This window comes from Pyrus communis, chromosome 10, assembly GCF_963583255.1.
Source record: "Pyrus communis chromosome 10, drPyrComm1.1, whole genome shotgun sequence".
Taxonomy (NCBI): Eukaryota; Viridiplantae; Streptophyta; class Magnoliopsida; order Rosales; family Rosaceae; genus Pyrus; species Pyrus communis.
The window spans coordinates 17,562,008-17,577,070 of NC_084812.1; positions in this window are offsets into that span (position 1 = coordinate 17,562,008).

The following is a 15,063-nucleotide window of genomic DNA, read 5'->3' on the forward strand; positions in this document are numbered from 1 at the left end:
TTGGAACGTAACTTACCGGGAAACAAACGTAAACGGGAATTGAACAATAGCACTTTCTGCCCAATGGAGAAGGATTTCCCACGGATCATGTTGTCATGGAAAGCTTTGGTTTTTTGCTTGTAAATGCTTGCATTCTCGTACGCCTCGTGCCGTATTTCATCAAGCTCATTCAATTGGAATTTCCTATGACTTCCCGCTTCATCTAAGTGCATGTTGAACTTCTTGACGGCCCAAAGAGCTTTATACTCCAACTCCACAGGAAGATGGCACGTCTTGCCATAGACAAGTCGAAAAGGGGACATCCCAATGGGGGTTATGTATGCTGTACGATACGCCCAAAGTGCATCATCCAACCGTAAACTCCAATCCTTTCTTGTTGGCCCAACGGTCTTTTCTAGGATTTGCTTGATCTCTCGGTTGGAAACCTCGGCTTGGCCATTTGTTTGAGGATGGTAAGGTGTAGAAACCTTATGGTTGACACTGTATTTCCTCAATAATGCCTCAATGGTCCGGTTGCAAAAATGGGACCCTCGATCACTAATGATCAATCGTGGCATGCCAAACCTTGCAAAAATGTTAGTTCTAATAAAATCTGCAACCACTTTAGAATCATTAGTCCGGGTGGCTTTTGCTTCCACCCACTTCGACACATAATCAACTGCAAGCAAAATATACATAAAACCATATGATGACGGAAATGGACCCATGAAGTCAATACCCCAAACATCAAAAATTTCAACATTTAGGATAGAAACCTGCGGCATTTGGTCCTTTGCACTAATACCACCCATTCTTTGGCATTTATCACATGTTAAGCAAAACGTTCTAGCATCCTTAAAAATACTAGGCCAATAAAATCCACATTGTAACACTTTGAGGGCCGTGCGTTGTGTGCCAAAGTGCTCTCCACATGCATATGTATGACAAAAACTCAAAATTGAATGACATTCAGAATCATGCACACAACGACGTATAATCTGATCGGGACAAAATTTCCATAAGTATGGATCATCCCACACATAAAACCGTGCATCATGCCTAAGTTTGTCACGTTGGTGCCTATTGAACTCACTTGGAATACGTTTTGACACCAAAAAATTAACTATATCGGCATACCAAGGTGTACTAACCTTTATGGACAACAATTGTTCATCGGGGAATGTCTTTGCAATGGGTAGGGACTCCTCATTATGCACCATTCGGCTTAGGTGGTCAGCCACCACGTTCTCCACGCCCTTCTTATCCCGATCTCAATGTCAAACTCTTGTAGAAGCAACATCCATCGAATTAGTCTAGGCTTGGCCTCCTTTTTTTGTGAGCAAATACTTGAGAGCTGCATGATCAGTAAAAATAATAACTTTAGTACCAAGTAAGTAGGATCGGAACTTATCTAATGCAAATACCACAGCAAGTAATTCTTTTTCAGTGGTTGAGTAATTTAATTGAGCAGCATTTTGTGTCCTGGATGCATAATAAATAACATGAGGTTGTTTGTTCTTTCACTGCCCCAAAACAGCACCAAGTGCATAGTCCAAAGCATTGCACATCAACTCGAATGGAAGGCTCCAATCCGGAGGTGTGATAATGGGAGCCGAAGTGAGAGCCTCCTTGAGGTGGTTGAATGCTTTCTCACACGCCTCGTTGAACTCGAAAACCACCTCCTTTTGAAGCAATCGGCATAGTGGCTGCGCAATCTTGGAGAAATCCTTTATGAAGCGCCTATAAAAACCTGCATGACCAAGAAACGAACTAACCTCTCTAACCGAAGTTGGAGAGGGTAAGTGACGAACAAGGTCTACCTTAGATTTATCTACTTCAATACCTTTTTCAGAAATAATATGTCCTAAAACAATACCTTGCTTAACCATGAAGTGACATTTCTCCCAATTTAACACAAGGTTTGTTTCAACACAACGATTCAAAATCACACTAAGATTATTCAAACAACCATCAAATGAGTTACCAAAAACACTGAAATCATCCATAAAAACCTCAATAATTTTCTCAACATAATCTGAAAATATGCTCATCATGCATCTTTGAAATGTGGCAGGCGCATTACATAAACCAAATGGCATGCGACGATAAGCAAATGTACCAAAGGGGCATGTAAAAGTAGTCTTTTCTTGATCATCCGGGGCAATAACAATTTGATTATAACCCGAATATCCATCAAGAAAACAATAAAATGAATGACCCGTTAACCTCTCAAGCATTTGATCTAGGAATGGTAATGGAAAGTGGTCCTTCCTTGTGGTGGCGTTTATCGTCCTATAATCAGTGCATACGCGCCAACCGGTTTGGATTCGGGTGGGCACAAGCTCATTCTCCTCATTTTCTACCACCGTCACTCCAGATTTCTTGGGCACACATTGGATAGGTGAAACCCAACGGCTATCGGAGATGGGGTAAATCACTCCACAATCAAGGAGTTTGATTATCTCCTTCTTCACTACTTCCATCATCAGAGGGTTAAGACGGCGTTGAGCCTCTCAAGAAATATGTGATGCATACATGTGGCTGATAGGAGCATTTTTATGCGACTTAATTGGCTTGTTCTCATGCATTTATGTTGTTTTTCCTTAGTTAGTTTAAGTGTTTAAAGTCATTTTCGTGCACTTTCAGGTTTTAGTGTCAAAGTATGCAAAAAGAAGCAATTTGGAGCATTCTAGAGCATTTTTGGGCCAAGATTGGATAGTGCAAGCATGGAGGCATGAGGATGGACGAATTTGAAGGCTTGAATTCAGTTAGGGAGCTGCAAGGGGGCCTAAAAAAACCTTATTTCTAGAAGGCTTTATCTATTCACACATGGTGCCTAATTTCTAGCTTGTCTCCTAGTCGTCCTAGCTTGTCTCCTAGCCGTCCTAGCTTGTCTCCTAGCCGTCCTAGCTTGTCACTAGCCGTCCTAGCTTGTCTCCTAGCCGTCCTAGCTTGTCACTAGTCGTCCTACCTTGTCTACTAGCCGTCCTAGCCGTCACTAGCCGTCCTACCTTGTCTCCTAGCCGTCCTAGCTTGTCTCTTAGCCGTCCTAGCTTGTCACTAGCCGTCCTACCTTGTCTACTAGCCGTCCTAGCTTGTCACTAGCCATCCTACCTTGTCTCCTAGCCGTCACTAGCCGTCCTACCTTGTCTCCTAGCCGTCACTAGCCGTCCTACCTTGTCTCCTAGCCGTCCTATCTTGTCTCCTATCTTGTCCAAGCTACACACATATATCCTTTAAGTGTTTCATGTATAGAATTTCTGGTACAAAAAACCTTTTGGTTTCAACTAAGTTCAAAACCTTTCCTAGCCCTATAAATAAGGCTTTGCAGCAAGGCACTTGGGGGATCACTCATTCACCCAATTTTCGTCCATTCATCTAGCCACACCACTCTACACATCCTAAAATCCTAGAAACACAATTCCAGCCAAACACTACACCTTGCTGTGCCTATCCTCCATCCAATTCCATAATCCCTGATCCTAAAACACATCCCAACCATCCCATCCACCTTTGTGCCGTAGCAAGGAGAAAGAAGGAAAGACTCTTGGATGCTTAAGCTTCGTCGTTGGTGCATTCTAGGTGTAATTCGTTTTATGATTTCAATGTTTAATTTATTTTCCTTTCATTTTGCTATGAACATGAGTGGCTAAACCCCTATTGGTTAGGGGTGATTTTGAAGCCATAACTATGTGTGCAAGTTGATTTGATAAATTCCAGTTATGAGTTCTTGAATCGTGAATGCAATTGGCTTAACTGTGCGAGTAATAACGTATTTGTGTATGTTAATTAGGGGTCGACACTTAATTGGCTTGCATGAATATGATGCTAGAATATAAGTTTGTTTCACATAATTGTCACACACTTATATTCACAAGTAGTGAAGGTTGCTAGTCACAATCGCGTTAAGTTCAATTCCTAGCATAAGTGTCATGATGTCATAGTCACAAGTGCTTTGTCAATGCTTATAGTTTTCATTGAACGTAATGATCTTTGATTGTATCTTTATTATGATGTCATGTAAGGAACTTTTGAAGAATACTTTGGGTTGTCGTATGATGTCATCCAATTCAATAACACAAGGAAAACTTGAGAATTAACTAGTGATGTCACGGTTAATTTGGGGCATTGTCATTCATAATTCTATGAAGGAATAACTGGAAATCGAGTCATTTGCATACTTGTCATGTGTGGAGAAAGAACCCCTAACTAGTCCATCATCCATTAAAAACCCCAAAAACGTTTCAAAATCAGTTTTACTTTGCAATCTGTTTTCTCAACTTTAATTTCGTCCAAATCAAATCCCCCTTTACTTTGAAGTCTCAATTTAGTTAGAAATTGTTTTGGTTCATGTTTTTAAGTGTTTTGAGTCAAGTTTTCAACCAATTTCGTCCAAATTAGTGTAGGTGCTCAAAACTGCCCAGAAAGTGGTTTTTAGGCAGTTTTGAGTCTTCTAGTTGCTGTTTTGAGTTTTTGTTTTGTTTTAGTTTTTTAACTTTGGTTTTTCATTCTTTGAGTCCAAATTAGTGTTTTTAACTTTGTTTTGGAGTTCTTAGGTCAGTTTTCAAGAGTTTAGCAATCCCTCCTAATCCCCGGTTTTGAACGATCCCTACTTACATACTTTGCTACAATTGTCAGAAGAGGGTTTAATTTGTGTGCTTAATATATTTTGCATCAGTGGCAGGACTAATACCTTTTATATCGGCCAAGGTCCAACCTAGGGCAGATTTGAACTCCTTCAAAACACGCACTAGTTTATCTTCTTCTTGTGCCGTGAGTGATGAAGAAATAATGGCCGGTAAGGTCTCCTCTTCCCCCAATAAAATGTACTTCAAATGGCTTGGTAATGGTTTGAAATCAAGGGTGGGTGCCTGAACTATAGATGGAAGCAACTTATTAGTCGAAATGGGAATTGACTCAAATTTAGAAAACTTACCCTCGTGCTTAGGTAATGACTCAAGGGCAGCAACCAACTCAAGGCATTCCTCACTAGGAGGCACGGCATGAAGTAGAGAGTGTGTGTCGTGGGCTAGCATCAATCCCCCTTTCACGGTTTTGAGTTCCCTGCTTCGTGTAATGACATTTTCTAGTGCATCGACGTTCAAATCTTCAAAGTGTCCCTGCGCCAACGAGTCAACTATATCAATGGAGAAACATGAATGATCCTCACTAGGATACTTAATAGAATCAGAAAGACTAAAATTAACAACTTCCCCATCAAATTCCATGGACAACGTTCCATTAAACACGTCAATCTTTGTCCGAGCCGTCTTCATGAATGGCCGTCCAAGTAGGATTGGCAACGTAGGGGCATGGTCAGATTCATCCATCTCAAGCACATAGAAATCCGCTGGAAAGATTAAATGATTAACCTGCACTAACACATCTTCCAAAACTCCCTTTGGATAAGCATTAGATCTATCGACCAATTGTATAATTACACCATCATTTTTCAATACTCCTAAGTTCATAGATGCATAAATTGAATATGGCATGACATTTATAGAAGCACCTAGATCTAGCATGGCAGATTCAAAACGAGTATTACCTATCACACAAGGAATTGTAGAACTACCCGGATCTTTGCATTTGGGGGGTAGTTTGCGTTGCAAGATGGCGGAGACATTTTCACCTACCTTTACCACCTCCTTGGTCGACATCCTCTTCCATGTGGTGCAAAGCTCCTTGAGAAACTTGGCATACCTCGGGACTTGCTTGATTGCATCCAAAAGGGGTATGTTCACTTGAACTTTCTGAAACGTCTCAAGGATGTCCTTCTCGGCTTCTTCTTTCTTCGTTTGCATGAACCTACTAGGAAAAGGCACATTCGAAGGAAAAACATTAGTAGGAACCGAATTTGACACATTCTTACCCTTTTTGGCCGAATTAGACACTTTGAAGTCACTTGAAGCTTGCGGCAAAGGTGTTTCCACCTTTGCCGTGGGTTGGCCTATGTCCTCCTCTTCAATTCTCAGTTTTTCGTCCTCGTTAAGACCTGATGGTGATGGTGTAGGACCTGCCCCGACTTCTTTTCCACTTCTCAAGAGTGTGGCCTTTGCACTTTCGAAGCCTCCTTTGGGGTTTGGAATGGTAGAACTAGGAAGTTGGCCTTGCTCACGAAACTTCCCTACAAAATCTGCAATCTGCCCAATTTGTTTCTCCAATTGCTCCACCCTCTTATCTTGGTTTTGCATGGCTTTGGCTTGGTTTTCTTGCCCTTGAGACAAATTCGTTAGTAACTTAAGAAGTGTATCATTGTCTAAAGTGTTACCTGAACTTGTTTGGGCAGATTGTGGAGGTGGTTGTGTGGGTGCGTATGGCTTGTTGTAGAAGCCCGGGGGTTGTTGCCTAAAGCCTCCTTGTTGTGGTGGTTGTTGGGGCTCCCTCCACTTGAAATTCGGGTGGTCTCTCCAACCGGGATTGTAGGTGTTAGAATACGGATCGTTCCTCGGTTGGTTTTGGCCTTGAAACCCAATTGCATTTGCGCTTTCCCATCCACCATTTTCAATGAGTTGTGGGCACTTCTCAGAAGCATGTCCTTGGATAGAACACACTCCGCATACAGTTGGTCCTTGCACCCTCATTCCTTCGGCCATCTGAGACACAATGGAAGTAAGATTAGCTAATTGTGAATGAATGTCGGGTGTGGAACTTACCTCATGTACTTGCTGCCGTGGGGGTCCTCTTTGGCCTACTCCTTCGTATTGTTGAGCGTTCAACGCTCGGTTAGCAATCAAAACCTTGGCATCCCTGGGTGTCTTGTCCACCAATGCTCCACCCGCTGAGGCATCAAGCATTTGACGTTCGATTGGTAGGAGCCCCTCGTAGAAGTATTGTAGAAGCAACTCCTCCTTCATCTGATGCTGTGGACATGAAGCAACAAGAGATTTAAAACGTTCATAATACGTAGGAAATGACTCACCTTCTTCTTGTTGGATTCCACTTATCCTTTTTCGTAAAAGGATGATTCAAGAAGTTGGGAAAAACTTCTCCAGATATGCCCTCTTCATGCTCTCCCATGATGTGACGGTTCCGGGAGCTAAGTCGTACAACCAATCCTTGGCTTTGTCCATTAAAGAGAATGGAAAAGCCTTCATCTTCAATATACTTCCATCGACATTGATGGGAGTCATGCTTGAACATACCACCTCGAATTCCTTCAGGTGCTTGTTCGGATCCTCCATGGACAACCCATGGTACTTCGGAATATGGTGAAGCAAACTTGACTTCAACTCGAACTCATCGGTCTTCCCTTCGGCAAGTGGGGGATATTGGATACACAAGGGTGCGGCATTATCCAATCCCGAGGCCAAAAGCTCCTTGAGTGTCTGGGTGTCCACGGCCATGACTTGTGGTTCTTCAAAGATCCTTGCCATGGGTTCCTCCTCTTCCTCTAGGACTTGTTCTTCGAGGTCAGGTTCCGGGCTTGGAGGATTTGGTTCGTGTTGCTTCCTCTTCCGTCTCAAAGTCCTCTCAAAATCGCTGTCAAAGTCCGAGATATGCTCATGAATCGGTTGAGAACTCCGAGTCATGCACTAGTACCTAAAACAAGAAAAAGAACACAGGGTCAGAATCTTTAACAAAATAACTAAATAAACAGAAAGTAAACAATCCAAGGCATTAGCAAAGTTGCTAATCCCCGGCAACGGCGCCAAAAATTTGATGCGAACTAATTAAGCACACAAATTAAAACCCTCTTGTGACAATTGTAGTAAAGATGCAAGTAGGGATCGTTCTAGACCGGGGATTAGGAGGGATTACTAAATCACTTGGAAACTGACTCAAAAACGTAAAACAAACGTTAAAAACACTAAACTAGACTCAAAGAATGCAAAACTAAACAATAAAACACTAAAACAAATCAAACGACTCAAAACAGCCCCAAAACACTCAAAACTGCCTTAAAAACACTTGCTGGGCAGTTTTGAGCACTTTAACTACTTTGGATGAATTTGTGAAATAAATTGATTCAAAACACTTATAAACACAAACTAAGACACTTTCTAACTAAATTGGACACTAAAGTAAAGGGGGATTGAGGTTTTGACGAAATTAAACTAAATGCACAGATTGTAATTAAGGGCAGAATGTAAATATGAATGTGATGAAAATATGGATGGACTGCTAGCTAGAAGGTTCTTCTCCACACATGTCACACTTGCATACAAGATGATTTTCGGTTGGTCTTTCGATGAATTATGAAACTCAACACTCCGGGTTAATTAGGTCCGCTTAAATTAACCTTCAGATTTCCCTAGAATCATTGAATTGGATGAATATGCATCGCAAACAAATTATTCCTAACAAGTTCTCTATATGAACAGCATGATAAAGATACAAGTTAGAATCATTACGTTCTTTGGAAATCATAAGTGTTGACGAGGCATTCGTTACTATGATAAGCATGAAACTAGTGCCAAGAATTCATTTAACGCGATTGTTTATAAGCAACCTCCACTACTTGTGAATATAAGTTCATAACTATTAGGTGAAATTCACTTATATTCTAGCGTCATATTCATGCATGAAAATTAAGCATGCATTCTCAATAAACATACACAAATAAGTTATCAATCAACTAGTTAAACAAATTGAATCCACAATACATGAAATTCCAACCAAAGGTAATCAAATCATATTACAAGCATAAACATAGTTTCGAATCACCCCCTAGCTAATTAGGGATTTAGCCTCTCATGTTCACAGAAAGAGAAATAAAATTGAGTTTAAACATAACGAACAAAAGATTGATTACACCTAGAACGCACAACGAATCCACTTGAATTTCTGCGCGTCCAAGCTCCTCTTTCTCCTTTCCTTGCTGCAGCAGAGATGGTTTAGGGAATTTCTGGATGTTATTTTGGGTTGGGGATGGATTTAGGGAAGTTTGGTGGTGTGGCAAGGGTGGTGGAAGGTGTATGGAGATGTGGAAGGTGGCTGGAATTGATGTGGTGGCTGCGGCAATGGTGGGAAGTGGCTGGAATTGGATGGTTCTTGCGGACTGAAGGTGGGAGAAAAGATGGTGGCTGTGGCAAGATGTGTTTTTTTTGCTGATGGGAGTCACGGCTTAGGGGAAATTAGGGTGAATGATTAGAGAATGAGAAGTGAATGAATAATGCCCTAGGGTTAGGAAAAAGGTGCGGCTGATATGGTTTTGTGAATGAATGGAAAGTTTAAACCTAGGGTGCGGCTGATATGGATTTGGTGGCTGAAAAAAAATATGAAAAGTAATAATGAGAGGTCCCTAAGGCGCGGCTAGGTGGTGGAAAACCTAGGGTTTAAGAAAATCAAACCCTAATTTATTTTGGTTAATTAGAAATAAGTTAAAAGCTTCTAGAATTAAGAAATAAAATCAGAAATTAAAAGGGATGGCTGCAAGGTGCGGCTAGGGTTAGGTTAGGAGAGGGAAATAAGGTTTAAGTGAATGACATTGGACCTAAATGCCCCCCCTTGCACGGCAAGGGAAGGGAAGAAGGATTAAGGCACGGCAAGGGCTATGCAATTGGCCTAGGGCCTTGGTTTTATGTCCTCAAGTGCATACAAGGCCTTCAAAGTGGCTAGAAAATACGGACATTTAAGATTAGGAAAGGTTACCAAAACGGGAAACCTAGGATTAACTTTCCTACTTCAAGTAGGAATCCTTGTTTGAGTAGGAATCCTCGTTTTGGTAGGAATTCATCGTTGGAGTAGGAATTCATCGTTTCTTCAATTCTTCAACTCATTCCTTCCTCTTTTGCTCCAAAAGGCTCCAATTTGCATCTTCTTGCACACTTTGGCCTTATAATCTGAAAATACACAAAAGTGGCCTTAAACACTAAAATAACTAAGTAAACACAACATAAATGCACGAGAACAAGCTAATTAAGTCGCATGAATATGCTCCTATCAGAAGGAACTCAAACTAAAGCTACATCTTTGTGAGACTTGAGCCTATAACGTTCTTTGGAGAGTATAAATCTGTGATTTCTTGTTTTCTAAAGTCGTTGCATGATCTCATCATTCTTTGCTTGGAATGCATTTCATTATAGTTCCAAATACTAGAACTCATGCCCATTTCATTCAAAGCATGATATTGATTGCATAACATACAATAAGATGAAGTTGTTAGTCAAGCCAAAACCAAAAAGCCTATCCCTTTTCACATGTATTGTAGGATTAACCCTTTTGAGCCTTTTCAAGCCTATTTTCTTTGTTAGCCACATTATCCTTACCTAGCCTAGATTAGGACTTCCCATACCCTTGTTCTTAAAGGATAGTGAAGCATGATTTAGAATGAACTCCTTTTGATCAATATATTGCAGAAAATGAGTGTGGGGGAAGATAATAGGGCACGGCCAAAGAAGAAAATAAAAGAAAAAAAAATTCGTGGAAAAATAAAAAGAAAATAGAAAAGTGTAGAAAAGAAAGAAAAAGAGTTGAAAAATAAGTGAGAATGATCTCACAAGTGTTGGTTATTGAAGGAAGGGTCCAAAAGAGTGAATTTGACCCTAATTGTTGCATGAATCTTCCCTTGTGTTTAAAAGTTGATTTCTGCCATTAAAAGTGAGTTTAAGTGTCAATTTCATTACTTTGCTTCCTATTGCTTTAAGAACCTTTGTTTATCCCTTGCCTTTCCTTGTTAGCCATTACCCTTAGCCCCGTTACAACCCTCAACTTCTATCTTGATGTTATGTGTTCAATATGTGGAGTTTGAATTTGGTATGAGCATATGGAATCACTGGTTCTCATTCTAAGTAGTAGCATTCCATCCATGAGATCATATTCATGTCATTGTCGTAAATCCAGAAAATGCTTTCTTTGATATACCATATGTGAGTATTAGAATTCATATTTACATCAATCTTCTCACATATACCTAGTGTAGGGTGTGGAGTTAGAAAATCTGTGTGAAAATTGAGTGCATTCTAGTAAGGAATTGAGGGAATTCTCTAAGGCATGTTACTACATTCAAAATGTTGTTTTAATTGATTAAATGTGAACTAATAAGTGGTAACTATGATTAAGTGTTTGTTGAAGTGTAAAGTAAGCTAAATGTCGTGGGAATGACTTTCTATATTGTGTCATGTTCGTTTGAAATCCCTGAGATACATGTTGGAAGGTTTAGAATGTGTTTTGGTTTGTTTTTAGTTTCTTTCGTTTTGTTTTGCTCGAGGACTAGTAAAAGCTAAGTGTGGGGGAATTTGATAGGAGCATATTTAGGCGACTTACTTAGCTTGTTTTCGTGCATTTATATTGTTAATTCATAGTTGTTTTAGTAGTTTAAGCCATTTTCGTGTGCTTTTAGGTTCATATGGCTAAGGAAGCAAAAAGATGCATTTTGGAGCATTTTGGAGCAAAATTGGAATTGGAATGGATAGCTTATGTTTGGAGCAAAAGGAATGGACGAAATTGAAGACCTAATGAAGTTAGGATTCCTAATCACAAGGGGATTCCTAATCAAATGAGGAATCCTAGTCAAAGAAGGTTTCCTACTTGAAGTAGGAAAGTTAAGCCAAGGTTTCCTATTTTGGTTTAATCTTTCCTAATCCTTAAAGACTCCATATTTCAGCAAGATCAAAGGATCCTATCTATTCTAGGTCACAAAATCAACATTCCTTGCAACCTTAGGACAATGCCGTGTGTTTCCTTGTGACTCCCTTCCTTGCCGTGCAAAGAAGGGCTTTGTTCCCCATTTTGAACACTTAAATACCTTCCTTTCTCATACCTATTTCAGCCATAACTCACATACCTGATAGGAGCATATTTAGGCGACTTACTTAGCTTGTTTTTGTGCATTTATATTGTTAATTCATAGTTGTTTTAGTAGTTTAAGCCATTTTCGTGTGTTTTTAGGTTCATATGGCTAAGGAAGCAAACAGATGCATTTTGGAGCATTTTGGAGCAAATTAGAGATTGAAATGGATATCATATGCTTGGAGCCAAGAGGATGGACGAAATTGAAGGATTCCTAATCCATTGCAGCCACATGCACATTCAATCATTCACACCAAAACCTTGCACATGCTTTCCCATTTCATTATTCATTCACTTTGCAGCCACCATTCACTCTTTAATCCACATGCATTCATCATCATTCACCACACCTTGCAGCCACATGCATTCCCCTTTTATATTTCCAACCCACATGCACTTCCCCCTTTATCATTTTAGCACATGCACTTCCCACTTCATCATTTCAGCCACCAAACATTCACATGCATTTCATTCATCATTTCCACCCCCACATGTCCCTTTAATCATTCAAACATGCACTCCCTTTAATCACATGCATAAATCAGCCACATGCATCTCCCATCACCATTTCAGAATTCTAGCATTTGCACATGCAACCTAGCTGTCATGTTCCCTCTCCCATCCATCCATCTCCCTATAAAAACCATACACACTTCATTCATTCTCATTCACTCTTCCATATTCCAGAAATTCGTCAAAACCTCTCCACACCCTTGCAACAGCCACCAAAACACTTTTCTCCTCCATTGCAGCCACTCCAACCACTCCCCAAACCATTCACACCATCAAACTATCCTTAGACCTTGTGCTACAACGAAGAGGAAGATAAGAGGGCCTAAACGTTCGTACAATTCAAGTTTGAGTTGTTGGAATGTTTAGGTGTTTCTTTGATTTCAATGTTTAATTTCAATACTCTTTGTTTTGTACGAATGAGGAATGGAAGAGAAGAGGGCCTAAACGTTCATACAATTCAAGTTTGAGTTGTTGGAATGTTTAGGTGTTTCTTTGATTCCAATGTTTAAATTCAACTAAACCCCCCTTGGCTAGGGGGGGGATTCAAAATATATGTTTATGCTTGCATTTTGATTTGATTACTTCTAATTGCGTTTCATAAGTTGTGGATTCAATTCGTTTAATTGTTTGATTGATAACTTATTTATGTATGTTTATTGAGAGTGCACACTTAATTTTCATGCATGAATTTGACGCTAGAATATAAGTGAGTTTCACCTAATAGTTACGAACTTATATTCACAAGTAGTGGAGGTTGCTTATAAACAATCGCGTTAAACGAATTCTTGGCATAAGTTTCATGCAATCATAGTAACGAATGCCCCGTCAACACTTATAATTTTCATAGAGCATAATGATTCTTGCTTGTATCTCTATTATGCAATCATGTAGGGGACTTGTGGGGAATGTTTTGGGTTGTCGTATGCAATCATCCAATTCAATAACGTTAGGAAGATTTGAAGGTTAATTAGTGCATCACGGTTAACTTGGAGTGTTGAGAATTAATGATTTATTGAAATGCAATTGGAAATCGTTTTATTATGCAAGTATAACATGTATGGAGATGAACCCCTTAGCTAGCCTTCATTCCATTCAATTCTATCACACTTTCACATTTACATTTTGCTTTTACTTACAATCTGTGCATTTAGTTTATTTTCGTCCAAAACTCAATCCCCCTTTACTTTATTGTCCAATTTAGTTAGAAAGTGTCTTAGTTTGTGTTTAAAAGAGTTTTGATTCAATTTGTTACACAAATTCGTCCAAATTCACCAAAGTGCTCAAAACTGCCCAGAAAGTGTTTTTAAGGCAGTTTTGAGTGTTTTGGGTGATGTTTGAGTCTTTTGGTTTGTTTTAGTGTTTTAAAGTTTAGTTTTGCATTCTTTGAGTCTAGTATAGTGTTTTATATTGTGTTTTTACGTTTTTGAGTCAAATCCAAGTGATTAACAATCCCTCTTAATCCCCGGTCCAGAACGATCCCTACTTATACTTATACTACAATTGACAAAAAGAGGGTTTAATTTGTGTGCGTATAAATCACGCATCAATACCATTTTATATTCCTAAATCCTTGCCTAAATTCAGAAATAAAAGACATTCCCTTTCTCTCTAACCTTGGCCGCAAGTCACATTCCTATTTCTTTCAATTTCTGATTTTGTGTTTCCTATTCTTCAAAGATTTAGAATTAATTCCTTTCCTAAACCAAGTAATAAAGCCTTTAGGCCTTTTCTTCCTTATATATATATTCTTGTGCCGCACCCTTAGGAAGCTAATCCCCCCTTCTAGACAACCAACCTTTATTCACAAACACATCCAACTTTGCCGCAGCTTTCCATCCAAATTTCCACCATCCCTCGACTTCCAAACCTTCGTCCAAACCACCCTAGACCACCACTAAGCCTTGCCGCACCACCATACGTCCATAAACCCACCTTAAACCCAGAAACTCATCCAAAAACTCACCTTAGCACTTGTGCCGTGACCTAGCTAGGAAGAGGAGAAAGAAGACGAAGCCTTGGACGTTTATGCATTCGAGTTGGAGTGTTGGAACGCTTCTAGGTGTAATCTATCTTTTGTTTTCAATGTTTAATTCTAATTGCCTTTGTTTCGTTATGAACATGAGAGGCTAAACTCGTTTTAGCCTAGGGATGCTTTAAAGCCATGATTATATTTATAATATGAGTTGATAAATTCCAGTTGTGATTTCATAAATTGTGAATGCAATTTACTTAACCGTTTGATGGATAACTTATTCTTGTATGTTGATTAGGGAGGCCTACTTAATTCGCATGTGATAGGAGCATATTTAGGCGACTTACTTAGCTTGTTTTCGTGCATCTATGTTGTTAATTCATAGTTGTTTTAGTAGTTTAAGCCATTTTCGTGTGTTTTTAGGTTCATATGGCTAAGGAAGCAAAAAGATGCATTTTGGAGCATTTTGGAGCAAAATTGGGCTTGGAATGGATAGCATATGCTTGGAGCCAAAGTGTTGGACGAATTTGAAAGCCTTGTATGCACTTTGGACAAAAAACAAAGGGCCTAGCCCAATCAAACAATCCTTTGAGCCATGCAAAACCTCTAGCCCAATCAACAACCCTTAGCCACATGCATTCACATGCATCACAACCCCAAAACCATCAAGAAACACCATTCACACACACATGCACTTACTCTTTCATCATTGCACCACCATTCACACACACATGCACTTAATCCTTCATCATTACACCACCTTCTCCATCTTTATTCCACATGCATTCATCATAATTCACCCTAGCTACCACCATTCACACACACATGCACTTACTCTTTCATCATTGCACCACCAATTCAACACA